Source organism: Leptodactylus fuscus, chromosome 1 (assembly GCF_031893055.1).
Source record: "Leptodactylus fuscus isolate aLepFus1 chromosome 1, aLepFus1.hap2, whole genome shotgun sequence".
Taxonomy (NCBI): Eukaryota; Metazoa; Chordata; class Amphibia; order Anura; family Leptodactylidae; genus Leptodactylus; species Leptodactylus fuscus.
This window is the reverse complement of record NC_134265.1, coordinates 47,239,422-47,262,512: the sequence shown is the minus strand read 5'-3', so window position 1 is coordinate 47,262,512 and position 23,091 is coordinate 47,239,422. Positions and strand designations below refer to the sequence as shown.

General features: G+C 44.3%; 1 protein-coding gene across 1 annotated transcript in view; it reads right to left on the bottom strand.

Moving 5' to 3' along the window:
• The window catches only part of CWC27 (CWC27 spliceosome associated cyclophilin), a 160,331-nt gene that overhangs the window by 72,417 nt on the left and 64,823 nt on the right, over positions 1 to 23,091 (bottom strand). The gene's annotated exons all lie outside the window — the stretch shown is intronic.

The window sequence follows — 23,091 nt, the reverse complement described above, 5'->3', positions numbered from 1 at the left end:
TTACATTACTATAAATTTTATATAAAAAAAAGGGATGGACTTCACTGATAGTAAAATATTAACACACACACACACATATATACATGCATATATATATATATATATATATATATATATATATATATATATATTGTGGCAAACAGACTCAATGGACTCCCTAAGAAGTGTCTTTGTAACGCTGTAAACCAAAACACAATATGGACAATGGCATCAGGAAGCAACTACTCAACTTACTAACAGACTGTCATCTATGTAACCAAGAGGATGCCCATCTTCCCAGAAGGTGCCACTTTGTCAGACCTCTGGTACACCTGGCCACTGCATACATTATATGAATGATTTTGCCCTGCTCAATAACTTCTTCCAAGCCCATAACAAGCAGCTGGTCCATGGGGCGTAGTTTCATTGAACATGAGCTTGACTTCATGACAATCCCTACTTGCTCGAAGGGACCCTTGACAATACACAGATTAACAAAGCATCTCACTGCATCAGCTGGAAGCTTATGTCCCATAAATCCTCTCTAAATGGATTTTCCATACTGATCTGTGGGGTCAGACACCCAGGCTCCGTACAGGTCAGCTGTTCTGACTTGCTATAGTCACTGGAAGCCGAAGCACTGGACTGCACACTCTCTTTGTAGGCTGTCCTATTCAATTGATTGGAACAGCACAGCAGCCCAGTCCTAGTGGTGGCTCTGGAGAAATGTAGTCTCCCCGCCCCCATTACCTAAATAGAAGAGCCTGCACATGCTTCCGTCCACTGCTGAAACTTACAAAGCAATTGATCTGTGTGTGGTCCAGGTGTTGTACCTCTACATACTGCATATGGAAAACCTATCCCATTGATAGATCATTGGTATGAAAATCTGATTTGGGCCTGGAAAACCCCTTTAGGCTAAGGCTCCACGTTGCGGAAACGCAGCTTTTTTGTTGTTGCAGATTTTGTTGAGTTTTTCTTTTAGTCAAAACCAAGAATGGCTACAAAAGGAATGAGAAATATATAGGAAGTTCTTATATTTCTCCCTTCTGCTCAATCCACTCCTGGCTTTGGCTCAAAAAACTGCAAAAAAAAAAAAAAAAAAAAAAAGCTGTGTTTCCGCAATGTGGGACTTTAGCCTTGCGTTGCGGAAAACCTGTTTTTTGTTGCAGATTTTCCATCATTTTTTTGAGCCCGAGCCAGGAGTGGATTGACCAGAAGAGAGACGTATAATGTACCATGTATTTCCCACCCCTTCTTAGCTACAACTGGGTTTGGCTCAAAAAAAAAAACAAAAAAAAAAAAAACACAACAACAGCAAAATCTGCAACAACTAAAAAAATTATCCTTTTTGGTTACTATAAATGTTACATGTTCTGTTGCATATATGGCTTCAACATACTTGGTAGAGTTGTGCAGAGATTGTCACCATTTACATCAGTCCCTGTTGTTCATGTGAGCTTACACTCTAATCTCTCGATCACAACCACAGACATTTGCCCTATGGATGTTGAATATGTAGAAGTAAAAATGGAAATAAAATAGTAAAATAGGAACATCAGAGTCCATATAAATATGTAATGTGTTTCCTAAGGGCTATGCTTGAACAAGAGGGGGTATGTCCCGCTTTCAGGGGAAGATCCAACTTCATTATGGGAAGGTCTCTGCGAGGGTCCGTGCCAACAGGATTCTCTCTGAGTCGTTCCCGATGCGGAAAGGGGCTAGGCAAGGATGTCCCTTACCACCTCTTTTATTGCTCTAGTAATGGAACAGCTAGAGGTGGCCTTGTGGGCGAATCCCAGTGTACATGGTCTTGAGATGAGGGGCCAGTGGGTTAAGGTTAACTTATCTAAAAACAAGGCTTTAAATATTACATTGCCCCCAGGGTAAGTTGCCCATCTAGCTGCGCAATTCCCGTTTAAGTAGCAACCCCATTCAATTACAGACTTGAGGATACAGATTATCCCTCACCCCATTAACCTCTATTTCAATGTAATTATCTTCCTCTCCTGGATAGAGCTACGTCAGACTTACAAAATTATGGGACAATTTGTTTATCTTGGTTCAGCCGTATCATGTGTTAAAAATGGACGTTGCTTCCAGTTTCCTTTTTATATTTCCGGTTTTGCCTGTCCAGGTCCTGCACTGCTTTTTTTCCAGCTACAGTCAGTCTTTTGTCAGTTCGTCTGGGGTCCAGCCCATGGTAGACTTTACTTCTAGATGATGTTGTGACGTAGACGTGTCAGGGGGCTGGTCTTCCTCACCCTTATTTATACTCCAAATCTGCAGAAGAACTGTGTCGTGGCAGTGGGTTCTGCAGTTGCGCTTTTCTCCTGCTGATTGAGCCAGATCTTCTCTATTTGCTCACAAAATACCCAAGAGAAAAAAACTTCAAGATTCTTTGGAATCGCTGTACAGACCTCCTTCATAGAATATATCCTAGAGTATCCGATTGTTGCTGGCGCCACGGCACTGAGAGGTGTTCTCTTCTTCACATATGGTGGAACTGCGTGGAGATAAGTCCTTTCTGGACTTCTGTGTTTGACCTATACATCATAGTTACTGGTAACCCGCTTGTGCCTTCAACCCAACTGTCTCCTCTCAGTCATCCCTGAAAAATTTTCTAAAGTGAAGGGCGACCTCCGGCGTCACTTCCTCAGGGTGACATGGGGAATCCCCAGACACTGGCGTAGTGTAGTCGCCCCCACATTGATGAGGATAGAAAGTATGGTAGCGGGAGACTCTGTTGACCCCTCCAAGTTTGACGCTCTCTGGTGGCCATCGGTGGCCTTGCAGGATTCAGCTGAATCTATTAATGTCTTCTCCTGTGTCCCGATGTCATATTCTTGTCTTGGCTCCATCTGGCAGCCTTCACTGATGCTATGATCTGTGTCTCCTCTTTCCCCCTGTGTTTTTGTTTGTCTTCGTAGGTCAGTACTCTGACTATCCTTCTCTTTGCTCCTGTTAACCAGACATGTCCGTCTCTGACTTTCCACATCCTTCCCCTGAACATTCTCTTTTTTTATGCCGTCTGAGCTTCAGCGCTTGATTTGGTGAACCTGCTACTTTCATTTGGAGTTTGTTTTGGGGACCCTTGATGTAGATCCCCATCCCCTTCTCATGCTTGTATACGCTCTTGATTCCACGTGCCTGTGGCTCCGATTTTGTTATGCATTACTTTGCACTATTTTCATGATATTCTGTAATTTTATGAAAAACTTTTTAAAAATTTGACTAAATATGTAATAGGTCAAAGTATATTTTCTGTTACCTATGTGTGTCAACAAGTAGAATTCCTCAATTAAGAAAAAAAAAAAAATCCCTGTCTTAAGCGCCCCAAGCTTTGAAATTGCCGTTCTTTGTATTTCTCAGTATGCACATGGCACTCTTGCACTTTGGGTATAAATAAAGAAAAACCAAACATTTATCAGGATATCCACTAGGTGAACTTCCAAGAAAGATTTTAGAATCCTATCGGATTTCTAAGAAATCTTAAAACAAGAAAAGCAGTGGAAGCGAAATATCTAAATATTGTAATTTGCTACTGTTATTACCACTTCACAGAAGCAAAACAGAAGAAACAAAGACTCGTTTAACGACTGCTGTAAAACTAAAACGAAAACATCCCGCAGCTGTCACAGGGCAGCAAAAAGGGCACACTCCAAACAGTGCTGCAATTCAATGGATAAAAACTCACAGCACGTTCTCCATACACTCCACCCCAGATTTAGGGAAAATCAGATGTTTTAAGTCCTGGAAATTAACCCTCACCCAAGAGGAAGAAAGCTCTTTAGCGCCACCTATTGGAAGTAGCTACTCTGGAAGTCAATGTCCAACCTTTAAGGGAGCGTTCACACTACCGTCGGTGTCCGACATGTAGTATCCGCTCCTAGTGTCCTGCATGCAGGGTTCTTCTGTCCGCTTGAGAAGTCGGACATCTTCACTTGCGGATAGGGAAGGACGGGCACGGAGTGCAAAAGAACGCACCCGATGCCCATTGAGATGAATGGAACGGTGGCACGGAGAATAATTCTAAAGGTAGGGGAAGAATAGCCTTTCTTAAGGCTATTCAGACGTGGTAGTATTGAAAAAAGGGATTCTAATGACAGAATCCCTTTAAACAGGCCTTGAAACAAATATGTAACCCACCTCTCCCCTGTACCATTTGGAATATGTGGCAGAGGGACCTAAGGGAATCCCTCAGGGTCAAGGGCCCGGTAGTGATTGCTACTGCTGCATCCCATATAGTTACACCACTACCTTGATACATGCTACAGCACATTGTTATAGGACATTATACTAAGCACCATCATACCTGTTAGTAGACGAATCGAAGCACCATTTCCTTGATAAAGATTTTTTTTCTATAAATATATTGAAGTGCAATAGGGGTGGGCCAGAGCCTACAAGGTCTGTATTCTGGTTTGTAATACAGAAGCTCTGGATGGCCTCATTGCACTTGAGCAACATTTTTATATTTCGAAAAATGTTTTTTTCCAAAGAAATGCAGCATCTATTGGGCAGTTTGCAGTATATTGTTCCCTACAATGTACTGACTGGTTTGATATTGGAGTTTTGTAGTAACAGAGGGAGTCTGTCACCAGAACCCAGCAGATAAACCAGATTGACTCAGGTGAACTTAAAGGGGCTCTATCAGCAAAATTATGCTGTAAGAGCCCCACATATGCGTAAATAGCCTTTAAAAAGGCTATTCAGGCACCACAAATGTTATTTTAACCTCCCCCCCGCTTGAAAATAAAACCACATATTAGTAAAACATATTAGTAAATCATACCTATCGTGTACAGTGGGTGGTCCTTCACGGTTCGATGTTATCTTGCTGTCACGCCTTCCTCCTCTTTCTTCTTCCAGCGACGTTCTCGTGTCCTGGCTCTTCCCCGCCTTGATCTTCTGTTCTTCCGGCGGGTTGTGTTCAAATCGCTCTCTCTGGAACGCTACTGTTGTAGTTCTAAGTACACATTAGAACTACGTGAGCGTACTGTGCATGTGCAGTACGCTTGCAAACTTCTTCATTCCGGAAGAAAAGATGACGAAGTCGGGGAAGAGCGAGGACAGGAGGACGTCGCTGGAAGAAGAAAGAAGTGGAAGGCGTGACGGCAAGATGACATTGGACCGTGGAGGACCGTCCACCGTGCACAATAGGTGTGATTTACAAATATGTTTTTATGGTTTTATTTTAAAAGGGGGGGTATAAAATAACATTTGCGGCGCCTGAATAGACTTTTTAAAGGCTATTCACGCATATATGGGGCTCATACAGCAAAATTTTGCTGACGGAGCCCCTTTAACCTGTGTTTTACCTTTGAGATACTGTGGTTTTTGTTAATATGCAAATGAGCCCTTAGGAGCAAGATAAGCTGCTTCTAAATGGTAAACCTCCCACCGCTCTGTGCCACTCTCCGCCTCTTCCTCCTTCTTCCTTAATCTCCCCTGACCCGAGTTCTGTCTTACCCCCATACTCTCAGTGACTTCGCAGTACATGTGACTCATCGCCAAGTATGCCAGCTGTACTGCGCATGCACGGAGAATGTGAGCAGTGTCAAGTATCACAAAACTTGGACCCAGGTGAGATCAAGTATAAGCTGACCATGTCAATCAGGAAGAAGGGATTTTTGGAATATGGTTCCATTTTGGAAGGAAGTTATTGCTACGCTATCTAATATTACTATGATCCTAGTTCCGATCTGTTGGGCCACGTGAGAATATTTTTTTGCAGGAAGGCCATTGCACTCAGATGGATAGTTGGCAAACTTCCAACTATGGGACAGTGCCATAGTTAATAATACCATCCAATATGAGAAGCTGGTATACATACTTAGAGCTTGTCTCCAGAATTTTGCAAAGGAGTGGAAGGCATGGTGTGACTTGCTATCTCTCCCAGATCACTACGGGCTGAGCCCCCAGTCAGAGTCTTTTCAGGACTTTTTTTTTTTTTTTTTTACCATTGCGCCAGCATCCTGCCGTGAACTAACAAGGGGCAAAAACCCAGAATCAGCAGATTGCTATCCTTTCCTAAAGGAGGAGATTTTAATTTGACTTACATCTTACGTCATGTGGCAAGGCCTGTTCAAAGGATCTGATACTGACATATAGGGTAGCTTTCTTCATACTGGATGAGCGTTAGTTTGCATCTAATTTTTTCCAGAGAGCACTGCATAGACTATAAGGAGCTGTTCACACAATGGAATTTGAGGTGGTCTGCCGTTTCAGATTCTGTTCAAAATTTTGGCTCAGTGGAGCCCATGGCGGAAAGTGGAAACAGCAAAATCCTTATTAAAATCCAAATTCCTCCATGTGAATATACCCCAAAACCCCCTGGAAGTGATGATACAGCCCCCCACAGAGCCCTGATCTCAACATCATCCAGTCTGTCTGAGATTACATGAAGAGACAGACGGATGAAGATCTATGCTTGGTTCTCCAAGATGGCGGGAACAACCTCCCTGCCGAGTTCCCTAAACCTTCTGCAAGTACCGAGAAGAATTGATGGAAGGCAAAGGTCACACCAAATATTAATGGGATTTAGATTTCTCTTTAGTTCATTAATTTAATTGAAAAAATAATTAACACTTCTATTTCTGAAAACATTCTTACTGTGCAGCATTTTTTCCACACTTACCTAAAACTGTATATTTGAGAAGGATTCACCGTTCTTATATGCTCAATTCAAGACATCTTAAAAAAACCACACCATCACGCCAAGGAGCAGTCAGCAGATTGAGCACATACTTATCTATATGATTTACTTTCTCTCCGTTAACTCTACGCAGTCACTAAAACAATATTATTGCTGTTATTTCCATGTGCTAAATTTTGCTTGGTCACACAGGTAAGCTGCTGAGAATGGGAACGTTTCCCAGTACATTGGAGGCATCCCACATCGAAACAATAGAGCTTTGTTACTCCCCATCTGCTAGTCAGCACATTTCTTCAAGTCATTGTAGTCTGTTTGTATAAAGTGTTCAGGCTGCGCTGAGCTTCAACTTATTCAGCTACATTTCAGCTCAATTGTAAAAATATTACAGGAACGCAAAAAGTCTCTCCATCCACCACATTGTGCCGGGTGTGCAATGTCCTCACCGTAACTGCTTGATATGCAGAAAACCAAGTAGGCCGGCAAAACTGTCAACCAGAGGGACAGGAGTCTATTGTCTGATGGACACATAAAAAATTATCATTGTGCTGTGGATGCAATATTTTTGTGTGCGTTATGTCCATGGAGAAAGAAAATTTGAAGAGTCGCTAAGGCCTCATTCACATCTGCATTGGTAATCCGTTCAGGGAAGTTCGCATGTGGGACCCCCCCCCCCACCTCAAACGGACTACTGAACGCAGTTGGAAGTAGTGTGCAGTGACAGCGCATGGACCCCAAAGACAGTCTGTGTGCTTGCTGCGAGATCACTGCGCGGAACATGCGGACAGGAAAGTACTTCACAATCTACTTTCCTGTCCGCATGATTCGTGCGGAGATTGTACGGCAAGCACAGGGACCCCATTATAGTCTATGGGGATCCGTGTGCTTTTGCTGCAATATGTTCAGGGGGTTCCCATGCGGACTCCCTGAACGGATTACCAAATGCAGATGTGAACCAAGAGTAAGCTTCCAAGTCTGTGTCCTGCACAATACAGACTTAGACTAAGTTTACACCTGTATTAGGCTCTCTGCCATTTGGATCCACCGGGGAGAGCTGGCCCGCTAAAATAGCAGCTACCCACAGATACCATAGACTATAGTGGGGTCCGTTGGAATACCACCATTCTTATACTGGTGAAGAAAAAAGTCCTCTGTTGGTGGTTTCTCCAGTGGAGACTAACACAGATGTGAACCTAGCCTTAGGCTCCATGCATGTAACCGTGTGCTTGGTCAGTGTGCTAGATGTGTTTTTCATAGCTAGTGCACCAATCTATTTTCTTCTATGGCCCCATACAGGGTCGGACTGGCCCGCCGGGGGACCGGGGAATCCCCCGGTAAGCCCCAGCCTGGACTATTAAGACCTCATTATGGGGCCCTATCAGACCTCCACTGCCTTTTTTTTTTAGTAGACAGTGGAGGTTCGGTAAGGCATCTGCCCAGGGCTGGTGTCAGCACCCGGGCAAGTCACTGTGAAGTATGAAGGGAGAGAGACTCCGTGCTGCAGAGCTTGGGCTGAAGGACCTGTGATGATGTCATATGTGGGCGGAGCTACACGGATCATACAGAACAGTGTAAACTTACACAGGAATATGAACCTGCCGGGAACAGACTGATGGAAGGAGCAGAGAAGAGACAGCATGGGTGAGTAATAGGGGAGACATGGGGGGCAGGCTGTGTGAGCAAGAGGGGAGACATGGAGGTGTAGGCTGTGTGAGCAAGAAGGGGGGAATGGGGGGGTTCAGGCTCTGGGGGGATGGGCACTGTGAGCATATAATACTGTGGGGGGTGTCACTGGTGAGCACATAATTCTGTTTGGGGGCCTCTGTGGTGCACATAATACTGTATGGGGGTCACTATGGAGCATGTAATACTGTTTGGGGGCCCCTGTGGAGCACGTTATGCTGTCCCAGTATTGCTTACATGTGGGGCGTTGCGCTGCTTTCTCACCGTATTCTTGATAGCTGCAGTTGTGTGTACTAAAGCTGTATCTCTTTCAGGTATCTTAGATATTGCTTTAGCGCCCATAACCGCCACTATCAAGAATTCGCTCTAGTAAGGGGATAGGGGACCACGGACAAAAGTTTGTACCCAGGCCCACAAAACATTAGTTACACCAATGGCGGCTGCTCTGGGCTCAGGCACCGCCATTAATATACCTTATTTTTAACTAGATGGACTGTGCTGATATACAGACGTCCTGCACTTGGATGTAAAGTGGGCACCTCCGTTCATCAGGATCGCAGGTAGGTGAGTATAACTTTTTTTTTTAGCTTAGTTGTGGGTATTTTAATAGTACAAGGGGTTGTTTGGAGGGGGAAATTATAATTATAAGGAGGGGGCATTATGGACATAAGGGGGGGGGGTCACTTATATAAGGGTTATTAGGGGACATTAGGAATACAAGGGGAGGTTATATTAGGAGGCATTATGAACATAAGGGGGTGGTCATTGATATTAGGGGTCATTAGGGGTGCAGTATTTGTCAGGTGGAATCAGGGGCATACTATGAGGGGGCAATTAATTTAATGAAAGTGGCACTTGGGCTTTATTAAGACTAAGGCCTCACGTTGCAAACTACAACAAAATAGCGCTGCAGGAAAAACCGCAGCAGCAACGAATTGTGTTTTTTTCCCGCAGCGCTTTTCACTTTCTGCTTCCATTACACCTATAGGGAAACCATCAGTGTTTTCGTAGGTATAATTGATATTTCGGCGATTTTGGTTTTGGAAATCGCAGCATGTTCACTGCACATAATTTTCCACAATGTGTGGATGGGATTTGCTAGAATCCCACTCACATTGCAGGAACTGTCGGCTTTTCCCGTGGTGTTTTCGCCATATGAGGCCCCATCCACACTTTGCGGTAAAATAAGATACATGCTGTAATTTCCAAAGCAGTCTTGGTTTTAGAGTTAGACATTGCAGCATGCCTACGGAAATTCTGGCGGTTTCAATATAATTGAAGCAGAAAATACAGAGGAAAGCTCTGCAAACTTTCTGTGCAAAGGGCTGCAGGAAGAAACGTGATGCGTCATGGACGCGGTTTTTCCCGCAGCGCTTTTTTGCTGCAGGACACCACGTGGGGCCTTAGGCTTAACGAGTTTTCCAGTTCATTTATATTGATGATCTATCCTCAGAATAAATCATCAATAAGAGATAAGTGACCCCCTGATCAGCTGTATGAGGGGGCCATGGTGCCTGTGTATATCACACGCTGTCTGTTTATAGTGACCGTGTGGTGTAATTACAGCCTTGTCACATAGACGCTTATAGGACGAGGCTGTAGTTACATGACATAGCCACTATGAGATGTACGATACTGTGTAAACAGAGAAGGGGTCACGGCGCTTGCACAGATGCCACGATTCACTCAAACAGCTGAGTCATCCCTCATTATTACACCTCAGCCACGGAGGTGTAAAAACAAAACAAAAAAAACAAACAAACACTCACCTGTCCCCAGCATCCTGTTGTCCTCCGCCTCTGTCTGTTCGGTGTCATGGCAACACCTCATTTCTGGAAATTCTGTACCCAATTCCTCTTAGCGGTCACATGAGGTGCAGGACTCCCAGCAAGAAGGTGAGTATGCTTTTTTATTTTAAACCTCCAGCCCGGCACATGAGTTGCTCCAATTCCTGGACAATATCTTTAAAGGATTTATCCATGTTTCTAATATTGATGGCCTGTCCTTAGGATAGACCATCAATATTACATCTGTGCGAGTCTGACAGCCAGGACCTCTGCAGATGAGTTTTTTCATTACAGTGCGGCTACAGGTAATGGTGACAATTCTAGGGGCCACACTGCTCTCTTGCCATACAGGATGTAGCAGTGGGTTTAGATAGTGCAGTGGTACACATCGTATGGCAGGCGAGCAGCCGGCTCCTGATATTACCTTTAGCCATCCTGTCTCTGTACAACTCATCTACAGGGGTCCTGGCAGTGGGCCCCTAAAAACAATTCCACTGGTGGGCCCTAGACACCCCAGTCCGACCCTGGCCCCATACCATACACCTGTCCATGAATTATCGCAAGCTCATGTATGTGGCTATGACAGGTTCTACACTTGTCTGTTCTGCGGCTCAGTGAGAAGATCTAATTTGTTGCAAAATTCTAGAACAACAACAGCTATGAACGTAGCCAGAAGTCAGAGTTCTCCTCAAGCGGAGCTGACTGAGATCATCGGCACCAAAAACACGCTCATTATATGGTTTCCCAGCGAGCTGCTGAGATGCCGGAACAATCAGAAGCCCAGTGTGAGTAACAAGTTCAGCAGCAGGCCAGCTTAAGAGCTGCTGAAACGCCTGAGCAAGCAAACCATTGACGGCAGCAATTTGCTGAATATAGGCGAATCATTGACGCCAACAACTTGCAGACGAAGTCGCAGGCAGAGGCTAGTACATGATAATACAGCCAAGCTATTTGCATGTCCAGTTAGGAAGGAAAAATTTATTTCTCCTTTTCTCCCATGAAGAACCTATAGATGGTTATCAAAAAGAAATATTGCTAAGTATCCATTGTTGTCGCTTGGTGTAGACGTCACACAGAGAATTAGACACAAATATCGTAAAACCAACAACGGACAATGACGGAAAGGAATCCAGTCATTTTCCTCTGCACATGGCCAACATGGGTGTAATAGTAGTAGCGGAGTATTGTCTCTTATCTGATGGTTGTGTTGTAACTCTGTCTATGGTTTTTCCTCTTAATAGTATCATAAAAGTCATTGAAATTAAGTGTCAGATAATAATAATCATAAAACAAAACTGGCAAACAATGGTCAGCGACTACTATTGCTTAGTCTAGCTATAAATGACCTCATTCCATGGGGTGATGGAGTGTCTGATAGAGAATAGAGACAAATATAAACTTAATCCCTTAAGAATGCAGGCCAGTTCAGATCCTAAAGGGGTTGGCAAAAATTGGACAGGGTGGGGGCAACACGGTGGCTCAGTGCTTAGCACTGCAGCACTGGAGTCCTGGGTTCAAATCCCGCTAGGAACTACATCTGCAAGGAGTTTGTATGTTCTCCCCGTGTTTGTGTGGATTTCCTCACATACTACGAAAGACATACTGATAGGAAAAAAAACAAAGTACATTGTGATCCCTATATGGGGCTCACAATCCACAAAAAAAAATAAAAAAAAATTGGACAGGGCATTAATATCAGATTGTGGGGTCCAACACTTGGCACCCCCCACGAGCAGCTGCTCTTATTACAGTGTACCAAGCAGGCAGTGCCAAGCACTGTGTAGCGACCATGCTACAATCCTATTAACTTCTATGGGAGCTACTGTATGTTTGGGTGCCTGATGCTCACATTTAGGATCATACTGTACTGGGATTTTAGTTTTGGCATCAATGATGTCAGCAACGACTTACACTTTCAATCAAAACCAATGAGATGGTGCTAGGCAGGGATTATGAATGAAACCTGGAGGTACTAACTGGGATTAGAACAGAAAAAATAAATAAAATAGTAAGAAAAAAAATTGAACAGTAGGACAAACATCAGACACTCCCCAAAATAAAAAAAAAAAGTACTGGATATACTCGAGTATAAGCCAACCTGAATATAAGCCGAGGCCCCTAATTTTACTACAAAAAAACTGGGAAAACTTATTGACTCGAGTATAAGCCTAGGGTGTGCGTGTGTGTGCGTGTGTGTGTGTGTGTGTGTGTGTAGGGGGGGGGGGGAATCCACCATTGCAGATAAAAAAGTCTGGTCATGTGCATTGCAGCTTAGTATCTCCATGTACCTCATGGTAATAGCAATTAACCCCATCATGTCCCTCACATTAACCCCTATGTGCCTCACATAAGGAGTTACTGATATGTGGGACACATGGAGGTAATAATTAGGTATCTTCATAATTAAGGTCCTTAATTAGTACCCTCATGTGTCTCACATATTAGTAACCCTTATATGGGGCAATCAGGGGTTAATATGAGGGACATGATGGGGTTAACTACTATTAATGTGAGGCACATGGAGTTACTGAAACTAAATTAATAACCCCAAATGTCTGACACTACTAGGCAGAGTAACTAAAGGAAGGTACCTGTGTGTGTCACTTTACTGTAGCTTCCTCTCCTCCATACCACAGACATCTTCTATATGCCACAATGAATCCTGCACATAATGGCCACTGACTTATCTGCAGATGTTACATTCTAGTGGCTACAGGACCTTTGATGACATTACAGTCACGTGACCTACATGACAAGCCAGTCACAGAGCAGTAGCACTGAAGGACCTCCCCCTTTGTTTAATTTATGCAAGTCCTTGCAGTCTGTGCTGCCTGACTCGAGTATAAGCCGAGGGGGGATTTTTGCAGCACAAAAACTGTGCTGAAAAAGTCGGCTTATACTCGAGTATATACGGTACATCTGCCACCCTTCTTCCACCCCCAAAAAAATGCCTTATGCAATCTGGTATACTGAAGTATAAAAATGTTACTGGTATCAGAATATGGCAACACAAATAAAATTTTACCATTATAAAGCACAATTTTATGAGCAAAAGTTGAGTCCTGTGAGTAGCCAAACGTAAGGGGAGGAGTAAAAAATGAAAATTGAAAAATGGCTGCAGCGGGAATGGGGGTAATAATAATTATTATAATTATTATTATTAATAAAAATAATAATAATTACAAAATGAGGCTCATCCTGTGACAGTTCATGCGCTAACATGGGATAAATCTGGTGGGGTTGATGGCCACACTTACACTCTCTTTTTGGAAAAGGATGAGGGTGGTGTAAAAACGCAACCATTTTTTTATGCGTTATTGAAATAATAACAAAAACAAATTTGCAACTTTTTTATGCCAGGAACCGGGCATAGGAGCTTCATAAATCTGCCCTGCTGTCTTCATAATGGGCATTTAATGTAATGTAAAGGGCCCCTTATACATAATGGAGATATACAAGAGAAAGCTAGTTACTCCTATTCATGTGATTGTAATTATCTTTAACCTCTTTCTTTCCAGGCACTTTGTTCCAGCATTCTAGTCCATGCATGCCAAGCCAAGTGAATAGCGGTGCCAAGGGAAGTGACTAGAACTACTTTCACACCTATTGACCCACCATACTATGTTGTATGCACATGCCTTGGCAAGACTAACATTCATCTGCCTATATAATCCCTTTTATGTACATAAACCAGAAGCTACAACAGAATATACAGTAACCTATACCATCAGATTCTATCCTAATTTCACTATTAAACAGACACTAAATCCGTTTTCCACATAAAAATGGCCTGATACGATATCTGAATACAATGCGTGCTTCCAAAAATCTTTCCAGCACTAATAATACTTTATACTTCGAGTTAGGAAACGTGCAAATTTATATTTTACACATAATATCACACTTTTGTCTTAGACTGCAGACCAATGATTTGGTAGGTTATGGGAGACCGCCAGATACCCTGCCAGAAATATAGCTATGGAAATCATTGTCTGCTTCAACCCCTCTATAGACCGAACTGAAAATATCGGAGAATCAAAAAGGCGTCTTGTATTCTTTACAGAGATGCAAGGAGGAAGGCGACTAGGAAGAGTTTCTCAGAAATACTGTAGGCCAGGGGTGCACAAACTTTTTAGGTCCGAGGGCCGCACTATCATAAGGAGTCACTTCAAAGGGGAGGCTGTGTAGGCACAAAATGAGCAAAACAAAATACAGCCTTAACTTCAGCCAAAAACAAAATAAAAACCTGCTCGTCTGAGCAACTAAAGAGAATTGATAACATAACTATACATGTGGCTTACTTCCAGCCACACAAACAAAACAAGTGGAATATTGTCTCACCGGACTCAGGGCTACAGGACAGACCCATACACCTCCTTTCACCTCATGGAACTGCACTACAATGTAGTATCTGCAGCCTTTTCTGGCCCAGTAACGAGTCCAGGATCTACACCTGGGCTGAGGCCTACTCCAGATCCACCCTGGACCACACATATGCCAGAAACCTGGGGCTCATATATCTGGACTCCAGCACTCTGCCCGTCACCTTCTCACAATAGGTATATGTGCTTTCATGTGGGACTTCTTGGTGAAAATCAAGAGTAAATTTGATAGGACTCCTAGGAGAGACAATGAGAGTCCCGATTACTCCGCCCACACAGACTGATTGACAGCCTTCTCGATATACACATGGATACAATGAAAGCTTACTGTTGCTGTCCTTACCTACTTGTTTGGACAATGGTTCCTTTGCCCTTCAGATAAAATGATTTAGGTCCTCACCCTCCAACAACCCCAAGGTTGTATCCTTCAAATTATGGCGTCTTCTGCTGGACTATTATCGTGTTGGAATCTGGGCCCACCAGATAATTCTCTGGTACTCTGGTGGACCAGCCGAAATGAACCATAACAATTAGTATTTTTAGTAGCTAAACAGGTGCAAATTATAAGGGCATAAAGATAAAATTTGCCCCCAAAAATGTGACCACTATTGTCAGATTATTAATTAAAAATAATCTATTATGAAGAGTTACCAATTCAGTGTTAATATCAGTAATTTTAGTGGTTGAATGCTCAGAAACGTGGCCATTAGATAGCGCTACAATATATATTTATTACATCAAAGTCTTCTCCCAGACAATAATTGACTGTCTGCACCACTTTTTATTAATAGAGATAGTAAAACGCGCAGTAAAGCAGCACATCGCTGCAATTACAAGAACTTTTTTTTTAATCTTTTCAGGAGTCACTTTGTAATTACAAAATTCCACAACTTTATACAGAAGACAATGCAGCCTGGAATATCTTAGCTTGCTTATAAAAATGTGCTCAAGTATTTCTGGGGTTTATGAAATTCATTTCTTTTTATGTACCATATGTGTAGACATACCAAAGAAAACCTTGGTTCACTTGAGGATAACAATTCAGGAGGAATGTGCAAGTTATCATAGCACTTTCATGATCTGATGCTAGGAAATACTCTTCTTTGATGGCATATGTCCTGCGAGTCTACCAGACACTCATTAGGGCACCGCACTGTTACACTGTAACAAATGTACAGATGGTCTGTTTACGGTATTGTAGGTTCTAACCTCTAAGGAAATAAGAAGAAAACATACTGCAAGCCATCAGCTATGGGCATCCATCTACTACCGCCATAAAGTAATACATAATCTGTTACACCTGTGAAAGAATACTGGTGCATGAAAATACACAGTCCAGACATAATAATGTGACCACCTGTCAAAATGCAGAATAACCACCTTTGGCAGAGCGGACCGCTGCGAGACGTGCAGGAAGAGAGGGGATGTTGTGATGATGGTCACTGGGATGTTGAGCCATGCCGATTCGGACAAGCGGACATGCGCAGTCGGCTCTGCCCAGGCCCGATGCCTGGCAGAGTGAATGAAGAGTCGGAAGACGCCGCGAGGACGCTGCACGGAGAAGACTTCTAAAGGTAGGAGAAGAACCAGCGTTGATTGGCCGACTGTACAGCATTCGGCCAATCAATGCTGGTTCTGCATCGAACTTTTCCATTCGAACAGCGAGTGGTACTCGATCGAGTACGAATATTTAGAATACCGTAGTATTCGATCGAATACCTACTCGATCGAGTACTACTCGCTCATCTCTAATAAAGACTAAACTTTTCAACAACCAGCACAAAATATGATGCAACGCTGACCAAGATGAGAGATCAGACCATGGTTCTTCCAGGACCTTTCACACCGTAATGTTACGCTTTCAGATTAGTTGCAAAACACAGCATACACTATGTCTGGCAGGGAGCGGGGTGGAGGAGAAAATAAGGTCTAACCCAGTGCCTAAGGGGACCAGCTGACCAAGCAGAGCACCTATCTTCAATATAAAAAAAACACTTCCTGCTCCTCAACTAGTATGTTCACCTGTTGGATTTCCATATTGCAAATCTATCAAATATAGATGATTGTGTTAAGCCTTTTCATATGGCATGCAGATTGCTGAATGATATGAAATTCAGTGTCAAGTGCCTTAGGGGCAGGAGAAATCTATGAGCAGCATGGTGCTTTGTGGCACTGGCGTCCTTGCTTCGAATCCGAGCAAAGACAACATCTGCAAGGAGTTTGTATGTTCTCCCCGTGTTTGCGTGGGTTTCCTCCGGGTACTCCGGTTTCCTCCCACACTCCAAAGACGTACTGATAGGGAATGTAGATTGTGAGCCCTATATGGGACGGTGATTGTCTATGTCTGTAAAGCGCTGCGGAATATGATGGCACTATATAAGTAAGCTAAATAATAATAGAACATAAAAGAGCAGGAAAAAACACTCATCTTCACATGAGGATTTAAGAGCACTGGGAAGTTCTCAATTTTGGCTTGAGGGATGTTTTTAAAGGGTACTTCCACTTTTGGACTTAGATAAAATTATTGGTAAAAAAGCGGCAACTCGATCACTACTAATGTCACGAAAACAAGAATGATGGCAGAAAGCCCCATCAATCCCTGCCATTTCCTTCTGCCTCTGACTACAACACCTACAGAGAATATAACCTGCATTGACAGCACATTAGCTTTAGATAGGAACAGACGCAAAAAGGGAGTTATAAATAGAGTTGCGAAGTTTCATATGGATACAACAAAATGAAACTCTTTATAACACTATCCCGCGCTGGAGATTACACTTGCTCATATTCCACCGCCTCTTATATTTGGCTCTCAGCTGATGACAGCATTGTCACTTTTATTCAGCTGGCACTCTCACCAAACCATTAGTTAAAGAGTTTTAACAAGAAGAGAACAATAGCTAGCATTGAGCGCGCCTCTCCTCTGCCAACAGGCAGGAAATGTCATTTCAGCAATCAATGAAGTAAAACAACACCGCAAGGCCAGCAATGCGGAGAGAGAGGAAAAATAACCAACACTCAATACCAAGGATAGGTGTCACTGCTGAAAAACAAGAGGAAAGCATTTATTATAGCAAGCAAAAAGCCATTTATCAATGGCCTGCGACAGCAAAGATAAAAGGAAGAGTTTATCCAAAATCAGGACTCAAATGGACGGATCTGAAAGAACGTACAACAAAAAATAAATAAATAAATAGAAAAAAAATTTGAATAATATCTCCTATATGTTGTTAAAGGGATTCCAGAATTTACAAGAAAGTAATGGACAGGATAAAATAAAACTTAAACCTACACTCACATCTTCAACCGTCTCATTGAACATGTTGGACATGCCCACAAAGCAAATGGAGGACGCCAACATGACTCACGTGGACCAGCTACTATCTGCAACAAAAAGGTCATGGCTTCAGGAAGTGAGTGGAGACCCATGAAGAGGGTCAGATTTTCAATCTTAGGGTCAGAGCACACAGAGTTTATGGGCGTGGATTCTGATGCGGAATCTGCGTCAGAATCTGCATGGAAAAACAGCCTCCAATTGATGTCAATGGGAGGCTTTTTTTCCCGCATGGATTCTGTGAAAGAGTCCACGCCCAAAAATGTGCATTGACCCTTACAAACCATCTAGTTCAGCCTGTTATCTTGCTATGTTGATCCACAAAAAGGCAAACATGCAATGAGGTAGAAGGCCATTATCTTCATTCTAGGGGAAAAATTCTATACAGACCACACATCTGGCAAACAGAATAAATCCCTGGTATCTACGCCCTGCTATCCAATGTTAGGTGGTGAAACAGGGCAGGCGATCCAAAACCTTAGGTTCTGTTCACATCTAGCTTTATTAGGGGGCGTTCACACTACCGTCGGTGTCCGACATGTAGTGTCCGCTCCTAGTGTCCGTTCAAAATCTGTCACGGACACTAGGAGCGGACACTAGATGTGTCCGTGACACCTGCCATTCATCTCAATGGGCATCGGGTGCGTTCTTTTGCACTCCGTGCCCGTCCTTTCCTGTCCGCAAGTGAAGATGTCAGACTTCACAAGCGGACAGAAAAACCCTGCATGCAGGGTTCCTCTGTCCGCTTGTGAAGTCGGACATTTTCTCTTTCGGACAGGGAAGGACGGGCACGGAGTGCAAAAGAACGCACCCGATGCCCATTCAAGTGAATGACAGGTGTCACGGACACATCTAGTGTCCGCTCCTAGTGTCCGTGACAGATTTTGAGCGGACACTAGGAGCGGACACTACATGTCGGACACCGACGGTAGTGTGAACGCTCCCTTACAATGTTCCACGCATACATCAGATATGTAAAATATAATTAAAACTCCGTGTTTAAAAAAGAAAAATCAAAAACAAATGAACAAATAAAAAACACATGATAGATGTTGTCTGTGGCACCTCTATTAAAGAGGACCTTTCACCATATCTGGGCACATGCAGTGTTATATACTGCCGGAAAGCTGACAGTGCGCTGAATTCAGCGCACTGTCGGCTTTCCCGATCTGTGCCCGGTGTGAAGAGCTTACGGTCCGGTACCGTAGCTCTTCTATGGCGTTTCTGACCATTAGCCAGAGACGTCCTTCTGCCTCGCGGCGCCAATCGCGCTGTACTGTGGAGCCGGGAGGAACGCCCCCTCTCTCTCCTGATAATACTCGTCTATGGACGAGCTGTGTGAGCAGAGGGAGGGGGCGTTCCTCCCCGCTCTACAGTACAGCGCGATTGGCGCCGCAAGGCAGAAGGACGTCTCTGGCTAATGGTCAGAAACGCCCTTCTGACCATAGAAGAGCTACGGTACCGGGACCGATAGTGCTTTACACCGGGCACAGATCGGGAAAGCCGACAGTGCGCTGAATTCAGCGCACTGTCAGCTTTCTGGCAGTATATAACACTGCCTGTGCCTGGATATGGTGACAGGTCCTCTTTAAGTGTCCTGGGTTCGAATCTGAGCAAGGACACATCTGCAAGGAGTTTATATGTTCTTCACATGTTTGTGTGAGTTCCTTTCAGGTACTCTGGTTTCCTCCCACATTCCAAAGACATACTGATATAGGGAGTGTAGATTGTGGGCTCTATATGGGGCAGTGACTGACAGTGTTTGTAAAGTGTTGTGGAATATGATGGTGCTATATAAGTAAAACAATAATAATGCTATCCCTTCCATTAAAGTCCGTGGTCGCATTTGGAATGAACACTACGCGAGTACAAATGTTGCGAGCCATGACAGGTTTTTTTTTAAAAAAATTCCATTAAACTACGGTAGCATAGAGTCTATAGGGTCTATTAACCTGAGAAGATGGATTTTGAAAAAAAAACAAACAAAACAAAAACACTTTTTGGGAAAAATATAGTAAACACTGCATGTGCTACTCTGACCGGTACCATCCCCTGCCTGCACCATCTTTCCACTGCTTTGACATGCAGTGCTCCCAGAGCTGAAGACCCGCCCCTAGTGCCTCATTTGCATAAGACTATTGTTATGGACAACATAAACATAACAAAAGGTATATTGTTTATCAGTGTAATGAGCTTTGTTACACGGTGGTGGCAAATGAATAGGTTTTTCTCATATGGAATAAGAATGTGAAGTGCTCGCTATAGCTGTATAGAAAATTGTGCGTGAAGTGGCAGGAAAAAAAAAAAATAGTATTGTTAACATTTCTACAAAAAACGGTTTCGTTTACTTGGCCTTGTCATCACGTTCAGTATAGTCAATACTATAGTATACTTTACAAAGGCCTAATGGGATAGACTTATTGAAAATCAGAGGTCAACTCTCAACACCTTGGCCCATGAGGAAATCTAAAGCTCACAAAGAATAATGAACAAGGAGATGGAAAATAAATCAGTAGAAATCTGACTAAAAGGGAATTATTAGAGATGAGCGAACACTAAAATGTTCGAGGTTCGAAATTCGATTCGAACAGCCGCTCACTGTTCGAGTGTTCGAATGGGTTTCGAACCCCATTATAGTCTATGGGGAACAGATACTCGTTAAGGGGGAAACCCAAATCCGTGTCTGGAGGGTCACCAAGTCCACTATGACACCCCAGGAAATGATACCAACACCCTGGAATGACACTGGGACAGCAGGGGAAGCATGTCTGGGGGCATAAAAGTCACTTTATTTCATGGAAATCCCTGTCAGTTTGCGATTTTCGCAAGCTAACTTTTCCCCATAGAAATGCATTGGCCAGTGCTGATTGGCCAGAGTACGGAACTCGACCAATCAGCGCTGGCTCTGCTGGAGGAGGCGGAGTCTAAGATCGCTCCACACCAGTCTCCATTCAGGTCCGACCTTAGACTCCGCCTCCTCCGGCAGAGCCAGCGCTCATTGGCCGAAGGCTGGCCAATGCATTCCTATGCGAATGCAGACTTAGCAGTGCTGAGTCAGTTTTGCTCAACTACACATCTGATGCACACTCGGCACTGCTACATCAGATGTAGCAATCTGATGTAGCAGAGCCGAGGGTGCACTAGAACCCCTGTGCAAACTCAGTTCACGCTAATAGAATGCATTGGCCAGCGCTGATTGGCCAATGCATTCTATTAGCCCGATGAAGTAGAGCTGAATGTGTGTGCTAAGCACACACATTCAGCACTGCTTCATCACGCCAATACAATGCATTAGCCAGTGCTGATTGGCCAGAGTACGGAATTCGGCCAATCAGCGCTGGCCAATGCATTCTATTAGCCCGATGAAGTAGAGCTGAATGTGTGTGCTAAGCACACACATTCAGCACTGCTTCATCACGCCAATACAATGCATTAGCCAGTGCTGATTGGCCAGAGTACGGAATTCGGCCAATCAGCGCTGGCTCTGCTGGAGGAGGCGGAGTCTAAGATCACTCCACACCAGTCTCCATTCAGGTCCGACCTTAGACTCCGCCTCCTCCGGCAGAGCCAGCGCTGATTGGCCGAAGGCTGGCCAATGCATTCCTATGCGAATGCAGACTTAGCAGTGCTGAGTCAGTTTTGCTCAACTACACATCTGATGCACACTCGGCACTGCTACATCAGATGTAGCAATCTGATGTAGCAGAGCCGAGGGTGCACTAGAACCCCTGTGCAAACTCAGTTCACGCTAATAGAATGCATTGGCCAGCGCTGATTGGCCAATGCATTCTATTAGCCCGATGAAGTAGAGCTGAATGTGTGTGCTAAGCACACACATTCAGCACTGCTTCATCACGCCAATACAATGCATTAGCCAGTGCTGATTGGCCAGAGTACGGAATTCGGCCAATCAGCGCTGGCCAATGCATTCTATTAGCCCGATGAAGTAGAGCTGAATGTGTGTGCTAAGCACACACATTCAGCACTGCTTCATCACGCCAATACAATGCATTAGCCAGTGCTGATTGGCCAGAGTACGGAATTCGGCCAATCAGCGCTGGCTCTGCTGGAGGAGGCGGAGTCTAAGATCGCTCCACACCAGTCTCCATTCAGGTCCGACCTTAGACTCCGCCTCCTCCGGCAGAGCCAGCGCTGATTGGCCGAAGGCTGGCCAATGCATTCCTATGCGAATGCAGACTTAGCAGTGCTGAGTCAGTTTTGCTCAACTACACATCTGATGCACACTCGGCACTGCTACATCAGATGTAGCAATCTGATGTAGCAGAGCCGAGGGTGCACTAGAACCCCTGTGCAAACTCAGTTCACGCTAATAGAATGCATTGGCCAGCGCTGATTGGCCAATGCATTCTATTAGCCCGATGAAGTAGAGCTGAATGTGTGTGCTAAGCACACACATTCAGCACTGCTTCATCACGCCAATACAATGCATTAGCCAGTGCTGATTGGCCAGAGTACGGAATTCGGCCAATCAGCGCTGGCTCTGCTGGAGGAGGCGGAGTCTAAGATCGCTCCACACCAGTCTCCATTCAGGTCCGACCTTAGACTCCGCCTCCTCCAGCAGAGCCAGCGCTGATTGGCCGAATTCCGTACTCTGGCCAATCAGCACTGGCTAATGCATTGTATTGGCGTGATGAAGCAGTGCTGAATGTGTGTGCTTAGCACACACATTCAGCTCTACTTCATCGGGCTAATAGAATGCATTGGCCAATCAGCGCTGGCCAATGCATTCTATTAGCGTGAACTGAGTTTGCACAGGGGTTCTAGTGCACCCTCGGCTCTGCTACATCAGATTGCTACATCTGATGTAGCAGTGCCGAGTGTGCATCAGATGTGTAGTTGAGCAAAACTGACTCAGCACTGCTAAGTCTCTGCATTCGCATAGGAATGCATTGGCCAGCCTTCGGCCAATCAGCGCTGGCTCTGCCGGAGGAGGCGGAGTCTAAGGTCGGACCTGAATGGAGACTGGTGTGGAGCGATCTTAGACTCCGCCTCCTCCAGCAGAGCCAGCGCTGATTGGTCGAGTTCCGTACTCTGGCCAATCAGCGCTGGCCAATGCATTCTATTAGCCCGATGAAGTAGAGCTGAATGTGTGTGCTTAGCACACACATTCAGCTCTACTTCATCAGGCTAATAGAATACATTGGCCAATCAGCGCTGGCCAATGCATTCTATTAGCTTGATGAAGCAGAGTGTGCACAAGGGTTCAAGCGCACCCTCGGCTCTGATGTAGCAGAGCTGAGGGTGCACAAG